Below are 13,574 nucleotides of genomic sequence, written 5' to 3' on the forward strand. Positions count from 1 at the left end.
ATATACAACCTTTTTCAGTGAATATTCATGATGACCATGATTCTTACTGCCTGAAGACAGACATGGCAGGAGGTGATGCATCACGCACAGGTATGCTTCATTTGATTTGCTTTTAAAAAAGTCGAATAAGTAACTTTGACAAAGATTTGTGACTGATCCAAAAGTGTTTACAGAAATTGAAAAAAAAAATCAGTTTTCAGTGGATCGCTTTCACATCTTGGAGCTAGAAGAGGTAAGATGTCAAATACGTCTATTGCGATCTCAAAATTTCCGGCCAGTTGATAATTCCTAGAATATCAAAATCGACTGCTGGCGGTAGATCCTTCTCCTATTTAGCACCAAAACTCTGGAACAGTCTTCCTACCATTGTCCGGGAAGCAGACACACTCAGTCAGTTCAAAGCTAGACTAAAGACACATCTCTTTGACCTAGCATACACATAACACATTATAGACTTCTATAATTCCATATTAGGCTGCATAGATTAGGTCAGCCGGAACCGGGAACACTTCCCATAAATCCTGATGTTCTCGTTCCATCATAAGAAGAATGGCGTCTAGGTTAATATTAGTCTCTCTGCTTATACCGAGGTTTACCGCAGTCCGCCGGATCCAGGCCGTATCCAGATCAGATGAAGGACCTACGCCTGGACGCGACGACAACACAGTGCTGAATTGTCAACCAGTCTCTCCGTTTCTGAAGTGAGGTGGACTCCGGCCGTATCCAGACTAGATGGTGGACCTGCACGTGGACCCAACCATGACGCATCCCTGAAGTGCCGACCTCATCGACACAACCAATCCGACCTCTGACCTGTAATGTTGCCTGGATCATAATCATACACTGTTCGCTGGTTGGCCAGAGGAGAACTGAGCGACTGAGCCTGGGTTCTCCCAAGGTTTTTTTCTCCATTCTGTCACTGATGGAGTTTTGGTTCCTTGCCACTGTTGCCTTGGCTTTGGCTTGCTTATTTGGGGACATTTAATATTCAACAATATTATTGATCTGTCTAATTTGGGTGGAGAATGATGCAATTTTCTTCTAGAAACAAACTTTGTTGTATTATTTTCATTTTATCAATGTGAAGCTGCTTTGATACAATCTGTATTGTAAAAAGCGCTATATAAATAAAGGTGACTTGCCTAGACAACATGAATTTACTTCAAACTAAAGATTTGACTTTTCATACAGCAAAATATACTGCATCTATTTGTCTCATTAGCTCTCAAAAAACTTTAACCTTACAGTTCATTAAATATTTTAACACAGCTAACTCAACATTAATGGTTTTTAAATCTTCACAATCTATAGCCAGAGGACTATCACAAAAGTGTTTAGGAAAGTAAAGACATGCTAGAGTATGTTTGTTTAAAGCTGCTTTGTATTGTTGTGTATTTTAAAAAGCTCTATAAATGTCCTAAAACGATGTGCATTTTGCTTGTAGTTTTGTGTTAATAAAAATGTAATATATTACATCTCATAATTCAGTTTCAGAATTCATTATGTATTGTATTGTGTAATTTAATACAATTTTTATATAAGTTTTGATTCTCTAATTTAATTACATTAAATGTTATTGTGTTGTATGATGTTCTGTATTAAGAATTATTATGACATAAATCATATGCATTAGTACACAAATTACATGCTTGTAATAAAAAAAAAACATATTATGCCCTATTTCTTTAAAACAAATAATTTCGTCACAAAACATACTTTAACATGTTATTTCTTTAAAATAAAGATTATTATATGAATTAAGGTGTTTGATTAATTACATTAAGATTGTGATTCCATAATTGCATTATAGTGTTCTTTAGTCAAGGCTAGACAACCAATTAATATTTATGCCCACAAAACATAGCTAGCATTCTGTAATTTATTTAAATGTAATAGCAAAAATAGTAATATACACAAATAAATATTATTTTATGGCTCTTTTAATAAATAAAAGTGTACTTGTAACATATTGCGCTGATTATTGAGGATAAAAAATAATTACATAATTATAATTGCATTACGAATGGCTGTGAATACGGTAAGGCAGTATCAGTGCAGTTTAAGCTCATAGCACGATCATCGGATAACGTTAGCTGTATGCTATGCTATTATCTAAGCTAACTAAAAAACACACGAACAACGAGAAATGTTTAATTTCACAATCTATAGCTTCGGTTAAATACTAGTATATGAAACGTATCATTTAAAATACATTAAATACATTAATGACTCGTTAAAACGTAGTACAAACGTCTTCTATAATAAAATAATTTTGTATGATTTATAACCAGGCACTAAAGCGATTACCCATAAAACGTGCTTTGAACCAATCGGATTGCTTGGGTCCTCAGGGTTACCGAATACTTCAGAGTGACCGTATAATTCGCCACACCGGCGGGAGGAGCTACAAACGGAGACGTGAAGTCGGACACTTCCTGGTTCCCGTAGTGACCGCTCACGTGGTGTTTGCATACTTTACCACAGCTGAAGTGAAATAAATGCAATATTTGCCAAATAACACACAGATGTTTCAGAGACATTTTCATTCAACACTTTATGTACTGCTTCGTACAGCGTCTGTTTGAAAGCAGTATCTCTGGTTGTACGATGTGTATGACGTCATTGACATTTTAAAAGACTTTTTAAAGCAAATAAGTGACTCTAAAAAATCTAACACCCAGCAATGTGTAATTTCTTTGCATCTCCTTTCGAATACAACATTCAAATTACCAGACAGAAAATTATATCCTGAGAAAAGTGGATTTTGAGGACTATAGCTCCGTAGACCTCCATTCATTCTGCACTCGTCCTGCGAGCGCCCTCATGTGGAGCCAGAGTGGAACTGCAACCAGTTCAGAACCCGTTCAGAATTCCATCTTTCGCGGTGTATGTCGACCAAACGGCTGAGAAAGTACCGTTTATACACAAACCTGTTGTTGAAAGTCTCCAAAAGTGTCTTTACAAATGCATAACTAATACTAAGCAACCATACGATTTAAATCTTATTAAATTAAGTGGACCCTATGTTTCTCTGTCCCAGCTCAAAATACACCAACCGCTCGAGTTGCCCAGCATGATGTGACCTTTGAACCGAGGCGTCGGAGCTGTAAGGGTATTGTGAATTACCTCTTTAGTTGTGTCAATCTTACCAAAGAATTATTTACCGGATCAACCAGAGATTATAAAAAAATTGGGAGTTCTTTAAATATAAGGCCAGATATATTGCAGTTAAAAGAAGGAACTTAAAAATATTAAACATAAAATTGATTCAGAGAGAGTTGGTTAATAGACTTAATGTATTACTAGCCAAAGATAAGATTTCAGAAGAAGAAGATATGGAAATAAAAAAATTAAATCTGGAATTCGATAGAGTTTATTTAGAGTCGGCCAAAGGTGCATATATTAGGTCTCGGGCAAAATGGCTTGAGGAGGGGGAAGAGAATTCTAGCTATTTCTTTGCCCTGGAAAAAAGAAACAGTCAGAGGAAAGCTCTTTCAGCACTTAACATCGATGGAGTTACCTCTAAAGATCCAAAAGAAATATCAGAATTTGTTAGCAAATTTTATAGCAATCTTTATAGGCTACATCTAAATTTAACTATGACAGCTGTGAAAAATGTATTGATACAATTAGACACCGTATTACAATTATTGATCGTGAGTTTAGTCGAATTTGTGACGCTGATTTGTCAATAGATGAAATTAATCAAGCTCTGCACTCAATGAAAAAAGGTAAATCCCCTGGTATTGACGGGCTTTCCGTAGAATTCTATCTTCACTTTTGGGAGTTTATTAAATTGCCTTTATTTCATATGTATAAGGAATGCATCAGTCAGGGAGAAATGACCTCTACAATGAAACAGGGAGTTATATCCCTTATACCCAAGTCAAGCAAGGACCCTTTATTAATTGACAATTGGCGGCCTATACTCTGTTAACATTAGATTATAAAATGTTAGCCTCTGTTTATGCTAAAAGATTATGTTCTGGTCTAAATAACATTATTTCAGAATCTCAGTCGGGATTCATGAAAGGCCGTCACTTATACCATGGGCTGTTTAAATGCTCGATTCTGATTGGCTGGAAGGTGTGCAGTAAAACCGTTTAATGCACAGGTAGTTCCAGTCAGTTTGATTACAGTTCGAAATTAATCCGCTACATTGGTAACCATAGTAACACAGATACACTTGCAAGCAGAGTGAGAGACGCATATGAAAACGTTTAGGTAGGCTAAATGGATGATTTTTGAATTTCGTTTAATTTGTATCAGTGTTGCCTGTCATTCATAAATAATTGTAATAAATCCATTAAAGAATCATTAAGTTAGCTATATGCTTAAGCAATGAGGGGACTGTAGCTGCTAGACTTTAAAGAAGAGATCGACGCACACAGGTAACTCGCACACGCATCTCTCTCTCTCTCTCTCTCTCTCTCTGTTCCTTCTCCTTCAGTTCTCTGTCTCTCTCTTTTAATAATGAATTTAAATAAATGTGAATTCATTCAAATAAAAGCAATCCGATGGCTCTACTTTATTTAAAGCGGACGGAGTGCAAGAACTGACGAGCCTTAACTTAAGAAATAACCGTCATTTTTACACGTCTGTTAAAAAATTACACTGTAAACATCAGTTACAGCTTTAACTTATTTTTAACTTGGCAAATAACCAAGGTATAAGCGGGATAATCCACGGCTAGCCATGCATTAAAGAATTGTAATGCACTCCGCTTCGCGTCGGGTGGTTCTTCGCCTCTACGTCGTGCATTAAAATCCTTTAATGCATGGCTAGCCGTGGATTATCCCTTACATATCTAATAAAATAAGGTTAGTATTAGATGTGCTGGATTACTCTAATTTAATTCAGTCAGATGGTCTCATACTTTTTCTTGATTTTCAAAAAGCTTTTGACTCTTTAGAACACAAATTTCTTTTTCGCACTCTTGAGTTATTTGGATTCGGTAAATCATTAATTGATACTGTAACCATGTTTTATAGAGATATTAACAGCTCAGTGATCGTTAACTTTGATACGTCCAAAAGGTTTGACATCCATCGTGGAGTCAGACAGGGCTGTCCAATCTCCCCGTTTTTATTTCTTTTAGCCACTGAACTACTTTGTCTAAGGATCAACCAAAATGAAAGTTTGATAGGAATCTCTATATTTAATCGAGAGTTTAAAATTACACAGCTAGCTGACGACACCACACTATTCCTGGAGGATAAAAAACAGTTACCTAATGCTCTGGAATTGGTGGAACAATTTTCATGTGCTTCGGGTCTAAAACTTAACATTTCAAAGTGTGAAATTATCTCAATTCATGATATAGATGAGACATCATTGGAGGGGATCCCAGTTAAAAACTGTGTGAAATATCTAGGTATCAATATCACTAAAAATCCAGTTACCAGACATCTTTTAAATTTTTCTGATAAAAGGACAAAAACTAAAACCGTCTTCAACATCTGGCTTCAGAGAGATCTCTCATTATACGGTAGAGTCCTTTTATCTAAGGTGGAAGGGCTCTCTCCAGGCCCGGCTGCAGAATGAAATGACTGAGGGGGCATGTGAAATTGTTAAGGGGGCTTAACTTTATACCATCAATGAACAATACACACTGATAACTTGCTTAGTAAAAAAAGATAAGGCAGCATCATTTATTATGCATATTTTAACCCTTTCACGCTTAATTTTAATATTCTAACTGACTCCCCATAGTGAGTTTTTTCAAGGCGACTGTTATTTTAGAATTTAGAACGGAAACCCTTAATGTTTCCATGGCGACACGTCATATTTGTCACGTGACACACCGTGGATGTATCGCTTTTATTTCCTTTTCCCTTTTTTATTCAAAATCAACAGATTTTGCTAAACCCATTTTATTCTATCTGATTTCCGATTCTCAAAAATGTGTATGTGAGTGTGTTTGGTCATTTAAAAACCTTTATAAATAATCTTGATCTTGATCTATAATAACGTGAGATGGCTGTTTCTTTGTGCCGCAGTTCAGAGAATCCTGTGAGTCATCAATTTCTCCCGAAATACATGCAAGAAAGTGGAATAGAAGAATAGAGTAAACTACTTTATAGTCACTACCACTGTGTTTGTCTGATATGAATAACACACGTCGGCAAATTATATTTGAATAGATTGTTATTGCTGCTTCCACAGACATCAGTGTGTATTTTACAAACTCCAAATGTATTATTTTACTAGTGCTTAATGTGTATTTAAATGTCTGAAACCTAAAATAAACATTGTGAGGTTGAAAACACTGCATAGTTGTGATATGACAGCGTTGAGCGCGTCCGACTCTGGCTCAGCACCAACCAACGCGCGAAAGCACAGTTTGAATCTGGCCGTTATGTCGTCACTAAACATTCTAAATCCCAAATGTGGGACCGTACTCTCAGGGGCACTGAAATAAAAAATCCCATATATGGGACTGTACCGCTCAAAAAGTTAATCATTTAATTTGTAACCATGAATACAAAAATGAAACTGAGGGGGCACAAATAAGATCTGAGGGGGCAATGCCCCCTTTTGCCCCCTCGTGGCGCCGGGCCTGGCTCTCTCGCTTTGTATACCCTGCTCTTTCTTTGTTTATCAATGATAAAGCTATAAGGGAAATTAACAAAATATTTTTGGATTTTATTTGGAAAAATAGGCCTCACAAATTGAAAAAAGAAGTACTCTCTAATTCCAGAGGTGAAGGCGGCCTTGACTTTTTAGATTTTGCTGATACTAGAAACACCTTTAAAGTAAACTGGCTGAAAAGATGCCTTGTGAATCCAGTGTCGTTATGGTTTTTCATTCCTAATAATATCTTTAACAAACTGGGTGGCCTGTCTTTCCTATTAAAGTGTAACTTTTTACCTAGCAAGTTACTCATTTCCTTATCTAACTTTCATCAGCAATGCCTTCTTTCGTGGAAATTGTGTTTTGTCCATTGCTTTTCCCCCCACAAAGTTCTCCTTTGGAATAACGCGGATATAACCATTAGAAATAAATCTCTCTTTTCCCCTAGATGGTTTAACAATAATTTTAATTGCATTCTATCTGTCTTTGATGATTCTGGTCATATTCTAACTTACAAGCAATTTTTGAATCACCATAACTTTCCAGTTCCACCAAAGGAATATAATTCCTTGATAAAAGCTATCCCAGCAGGTTTAATTCAGCTAATTAAAAATCAGCTTACCTTCAGTAAAGGTAATAGTGTTTATCCGGCTTTACGCTTGGGCGCGATAGATTTTTGAGATCGAAAATGCAACAACAGACATATTCGCTCAATTTTTCAGATGAAGAGAAAGGTTACTCCAAGGGGTCAATTCTATTGGGGATCCCTTGTAACAAACGTAATCTGGAGAAAGGCCTGGCTTTTGCCTAGTAAATTTTGTGTATCCAACAAAGTTAAGGAAATTCATTATAAAATCCTTCATAAAATCTATCCTGTTAACTCTTCTATTTCTAAATATTCTGATATTGATGAGACTTGCTCTTTTTGTGGTTTTGTTGAGGAAACTGTCACCCATTTATTTTGTGAGTGTAATGTAACCAATAGATTTTGGGCTAATTTAAGTGCTTTTGTTTTTGGCCCTACAAATGTGACCCACACCTTCATTCTCAAAGAGGTTATCTTTTATTATGAAAACCCAAAGCGGATGTCCCTTGAACATGTTGTTAATTTCCTTATCTCATATGCAAAATTCTTCATCCACAAGCAAAAATGGCTTAAGTCTCCTTTGAGCTTCCCTCTTTTTCTGGCTGACCCTAATTCTTTTATTTCTTCCCTTAGACTTACAAATAACAAACAAAGTGCAATTTTTTTGATGCATTATGATGTTTTATTCAAAGATATGACTTAACCTTGTTGTTATGCTTTTCTTTTTTTCTTTTTTTTTATCTATAAAACATAGTGTATAACATACACTCACCTAAAGGATTATTAGGAACACCTGATCAATTTCTCATTAATGCAATTATCTAATCAACCAATCACATGGCAGTTTCTTCAATGCATTTAGGGGTGTGGTCCTGGTCAAGACAATCTCCTGAACTCCAAACTGAATGTCAGAATGGGAAAGAAAGGTGATTTAAGCAATTTTGAGCGTGGCATGGTTGTTGGTGCCAGACGGGTCGGTCTGAGTATTTCACAATCTGCTCAGTTACTGGGATTTTCACGCACAACCATTTCTAGGGTTTACAAAGAATGGTGTGAAAAGGGAAAAACATCCAGTATGCGGCAGTCCTGTGGGAGAAAATGCCTTGTTGATGCTAGAGGTCAGAGGAGAATGGGCCGACTGATTCAAGCTGATAGAAGAGCAACTTTGACTGAAATAACCACTCGTTACAACCGAGGTATGCAGCAAAGCATTTGTGAAGCCACAACACGCACAACCTTGAGGCGGATGGGCTACAACAGCAGAAGACCCCACCGGCTACCACTCATCTCCACTACAAATAGGAAAAAGAGGCTACAATTTGCACGAGCTCACCAAAATTGGACAGTTGAAGACTGGAAAAATGTTGCCTGGTCTGATGAGTCTCGATTTCTGTTGAGGCATTCAGATGGTAGAGTCAGAATTTGGCGTAAACAGAATGAGAACATGGATCCATCATGCCTTGTTACCACTGTGCAGGCTGGTGGTGGTGGTGTAATGGTGTGGGGGATGTTTTCTTGGCACACTTTAGGCCCCTTAGTGCCAATTGGGCATCGTTTAAATGCCACGGCCTACCTGAGCATTGTTTCTGACCATGTCCATCCCTTTATGACCACCATGTACCCATCCTCTGATGGCTACTTCCAGCAGGATAATGCACCATGTCACAAAGCTCAAATCATTTCAAATTGGTTTCTTGAACATGACAATGAGTTCACTGTACTAAAATGGCCCCCACAGTCACCAGATCTCAACCCAATAGAGCATCTTTGGGATGTGGTGGAACGGGAGCTTCGTGCCCTGGATGTGCATCCCACAAATCTCCATCAACTGCAAGATGCTATCCTATCAGTATGGGCCAACATTTCTAAAGAATGCTTTCAGCACCTTGTTGAATCAATGCCACGTAGAATTAAAGCAGTTCTGAAGGCGAAAGGTGGTCAAACACAGTATTAGTATGGTGTTCCTAATAATCCTTTAGGTGAGTGTATATAACATAGTGTGCTGTATGCAAATCCAGGATATTTATGTATTATTATTATTTTATTTTTTCTCTTCGTATCATTGTTTGTTCATTGTAAGTGATACAACCTTGCTTCACTTCCCTGAGCTTGTATTTATGTGTAAGTTCTGCAATAAAAAAAAAAAAAAAAAAAAAAAAAACCCTCTTTAGCTGTGATGTTCTCTCCAGCCCACTAGGGGGACTCGAGGAGTACGGAATGCTAAAGTCACAAGAAAGTGAATAAGCGGCCCTTATGTAAACAAGCTGAAGACAGTATTGTGGTTCCATGCGGCTCTTCAATAAACATAATAGAGACGATTAATGCCTTCTTGCAAATGCATACAAGACAGGAGCTTGTGTCGAGAAAAAATGGGCGTGCCAGATGAAGCCGCGATTCAAGGTTTGTGTTGTTAACGTGAAAATCACGTGACTAATGACAAACGAGGCCTCGGTTTGTGTGGATACGTCATCGGTTCGGTCTGAGTGTCGCTTCCGGATAAAGCGGGTTCGAAACTCGCGCCCCCTTGTGGCTGTTGCAGGAGTAGCAGAAGCAGTTGTACTGTCAGAGAGTCAGAGAGTTAGAGAACTCCCATTGTCATTGTCGTTATTGTGTCATATATGTGTTAGGGCTGTATATTATTACATTATATCAGGTTAGATTAGTTATAGTATATTGTTATTATTAATTATAGTAGGCCTAGCTATATTATAGTCTTGTTATATTAATTAGATAGGATTATTTGGATTGCTTTGTATTTTTGGATCTGGACTGGACTGCTTTTTGATTTGTTTGCTTTTTGTGACCTCTTCCTTTTTCCTGGTAATGGAGCCAGCAATAAAGAGGAGATCCTCCCCTGTCTGGCCTCAACAGAAGCATCAGTGTCCTCATTTACACCAGCTGGCACTGCCATCTTTATGTTCTCCTGCATCCTCTGTGGCTGGAGAGGTTTTGTCCAAGAAGAGGGACTTTTCCCACCCCAGACTATTCTGTTGCAGTTTACTTTATTACACTCCCTCCACCATTAGCACTGCACTCAACACAGAGTCACTTTTGCTGTTCATACTGTCACTATCCAAACAATTTATGAATAATTAAGTGTGTGTGTGACAGTTGTCTCTGCATAAATAAATTCAGACAGAGAAAGATACATATTTTATTTTATACCCAGGCAATGGACATTGGTTCAAAATTTATTAATTAGTCTGCTATGTATTTGCACAGCTAGGTGTCAGTAGTGAGCAATGCTGAATGAAGCTCGAGTAATGAACCTTTGGGTGAAGCAATGGGCTGCGAGCAGTGGGTAAGCGTTCCATATTAGTTTGAAGGTACCCCCGGGCGCCGCCATTGGCTAGCGGACCATCACCTGCTGTTAGCATCCCATTGACTCCCATTCATTTTGACGTCACTTTGACAGCGAATATCTTCACATCTGAAGCGTTTGAAGACTCCATTTGTCCATTATTTATTTCTAAAGAAACACGAAAATGTATAAAAGGCTCCATTACCTTGTATGTTACGTTATGGCCCCGTAGAAGCAGTTTTTGTAAAAGTAGGCTAACGATTGCGTCATACCCACGCGACTCTCTGTCGCACAGTAGAGAATTACCGTATGGACAGGAGGAGAAGCTCGCGGGCAATCGGGGGGATGTGGAGGCAAAATGACAAAGTAATTAATTAGAATACTTAGCAAAAGTTTCTCCTGCTGCTATCTCATGGACAGCTCCTACTCACACTCTCCGTCTCTGCGAGTTTCGGAAGGGAATGATTCAGATTTCGCTTGACACAGCCACTAGAAGACAGACGGTTTGCTCACGTCACATCTACGTCGTCAAGCTCAGTTTGAGTCTGCGCAGTACGCTCGACCATCAGGAAGTACGAGCTTCTATTTGCCTTCACTTGTCTCCGTTGAATCCAATGGGGTCGCTGTCTCCAGTTTATATACTGTCTATGGCTGCGAGGTCTCAGTGGTTCAGGAAGCCTTTTTTTTTTTTTTTTTTTTTTTTATTGAACAAAAAGCACAGGGGATACAGTATCAAGCACAAAAAAAAGTAAAATAAAATAAAAATAAGTCAGTAAACTCAAAGTAAAGCAAGGCAGCAAATAAGGGATAGTCTACGAAAAAACAAAACATTCATAGAAACTACAAATACAAAAAAAGAATACAAGTAATTAGAAATGAATAACAATGGGAATACATAAATAAATAATCTTCAGAAAATCAGGAAGTAATTTACAATGAAACCATAATTTCTTTGAGCAACAAAGAAGATTTAGCAGCTTTCTTATTAGCTGATAAACAAAGAGAGTCAGAAAATAATTTCAAATCAACACAAAAAAGTCTAAAATTGGGCTTAGAATCAGTAACTTTACACTTATGGAGATGAAACTCGCCACATAAAGTAAGTAGTTTTAATCTGTCATCCATCTCCTTTGACCCGGAGTCCCAAATCAAAAACAGCACATTCACAACCTCAGAAATAAAGAGTTTGTAATAAGCAGAAAAAATAAGCCAGGCTACTTTTTCCCAGAACTCCTTTGCATAATCACATTCAAAAAAAACAAATGTGGTATTGCTTCAAGATTAGAATTACAGAATGCGCAGTCTGAAGAGATGTCTAACTTAAATTTAGAAAGAAGAGAGTTACAGGGATAGTAATTATGTAGAGTTTTAAAGTGAAGCTCTTTCCACTTGTTAGGTAACAGAAACTTATTAATGCCAGTCCATATATTAATGGTAGAAAGAGAAGGATCATTTCATTTCCATTTGAAAAAAGCTTTAGGATGACAGCTGATTTTCCTAATAAGAAATCTTCTAATCCAAAAATTGTTACATTTGACATTGGAAAGCTCCAAACCTCCAATAGACAACTGGGGCATTTCACAAACGGATACTCTGTAGCTACAGTATGACCTAACCATATGCTAAAGTTTAGGGGAAATAGAATTACTAACCCAGTTATAAACTTTAGGTGAGGAATGATAAATTCATTGTAGGAATAAAAGCTGCCATCCTTCTTCAACAAATCCAAAACAAAAAGAACACCTTTGTCAACCCAATCCTTAATAAAGATAGATTTTTTTCTGATTATTCCATATAATACTCCTATGAGGGGAAAAATTGTGGCAAAAGGCAAGCTTACAGGCCTCCAAGGCCTGCTTATGAAAATTAGCACGCTTGAACGGAAGTTTGTTGCATTTAAAATCACAAGACAATAAAAAAATGTAACCCTCCACATTTTTCAAAGATAACTTTAGGTATGTGAAACCATAACAGATGAGAATCAGCATTCAGGCAGCGTTTAATCCAGCCGATCTTGAAAACCTGACTGAGAGTACTGAAGTCCAAAGCATTCACACCTCCCTCCAAAGTATTTCTTATCAGAGTCTTCCTTTTAACATACTCAGTTTTATTTTTCCACAAGAATTGAAATAGTATAGAGTCGATAGATGAGCAAGTTTACGGGTTGACATATAAGGACAAAGCTGGGTAAACAATCCTAGAAATGCCTTCAGCTTTAGCTATCAAGACACGACCATAGATAGTTACATTTCTTTGTGGCCAGCAATTAAAGACATTCTTTCATTTTTTTTGTCCGTTGTGAAAAATTATCTAAAATTCTATCTTTGGATGATTTACTTATTATTAAAATGCCTAAATATCTAACAGAACTTTTGACCTCAATACCTTCTATATGACCTTTTTCAAGACTGTGAATAGGTATAATTTCACTTTTATTTCGATTAGTGAGACCAGAAGCATTAGAAAATGTTTTTAAAGCTTCCAAAATAACAGGAACCTGTTTCTCATCTTTTAAAAACAGACAGGTGTGATCCGCCAGTTGACTAATTAGAAAAGTGTGTTCAGCTACAACAATACCCCTTACGAAAATTAACCATGGTTTTTTTGTAGTAACTATGGTTTTTTTGTAGTTACCATGGTTTAACTATGGTTTTTGCTGTAAAACCATAGTAACTACAAAATGAACCATAGTTTAACTATGGTTTTTGCAGTAAAACCATAGTAACTACAAATTAACCATGGTTTTACTACAATAACCGTGGTTTAACCATGGTTTTTTTTATAGTTACCATGGTTTAACTATGGTTTTTGTAGTAAAACCATAGTAACTACAAAATGAACCATAGTTAAACTATGGTTTTTCCAGTCAAACCATAGTAACTACAAATGTACCATGGTTTTACTACAATAACCTTGGTTTAACCATGGTTTTTGTAGTAAAACCATAGTAACCATAAAATGAGCCATGGTTTTTGTAGTAAAACCATAGTAACTACAAAATGAACCATGGTTTTCAGTGTACTGTTTTTTTTTTTTTTTTTTTTGTGAGCATGTTTTTGTTCAGTCCAATATAAATATATCTGCTGTGCATATGTTGCACTGACTTGTTAGGTG

The 13,574-nt window shown here is 37.0% G+C and overlaps 1 protein-coding gene across 1 annotated transcript in view; it reads right to left on the bottom strand.

The window, feature by feature from the left end:
• LOC311302520 (uncharacterized protein) overlaps nt 1–13,574 on the bottom strand; it is a 747,744-nt gene that overhangs the window by 641,218 nt on the left and 92,952 nt on the right. The window lies entirely within an intron of this gene.

The sequence above is a fragment of the Rutilus rutilus genome, assembly GCF_951802725.1.
Source record: "Rutilus rutilus genome assembly, chromosome: 13".
NCBI classification, from domain to species: domain Eukaryota; kingdom Metazoa; phylum Chordata; class Actinopteri; order Cypriniformes; family Leuciscidae; genus Rutilus; species Rutilus rutilus.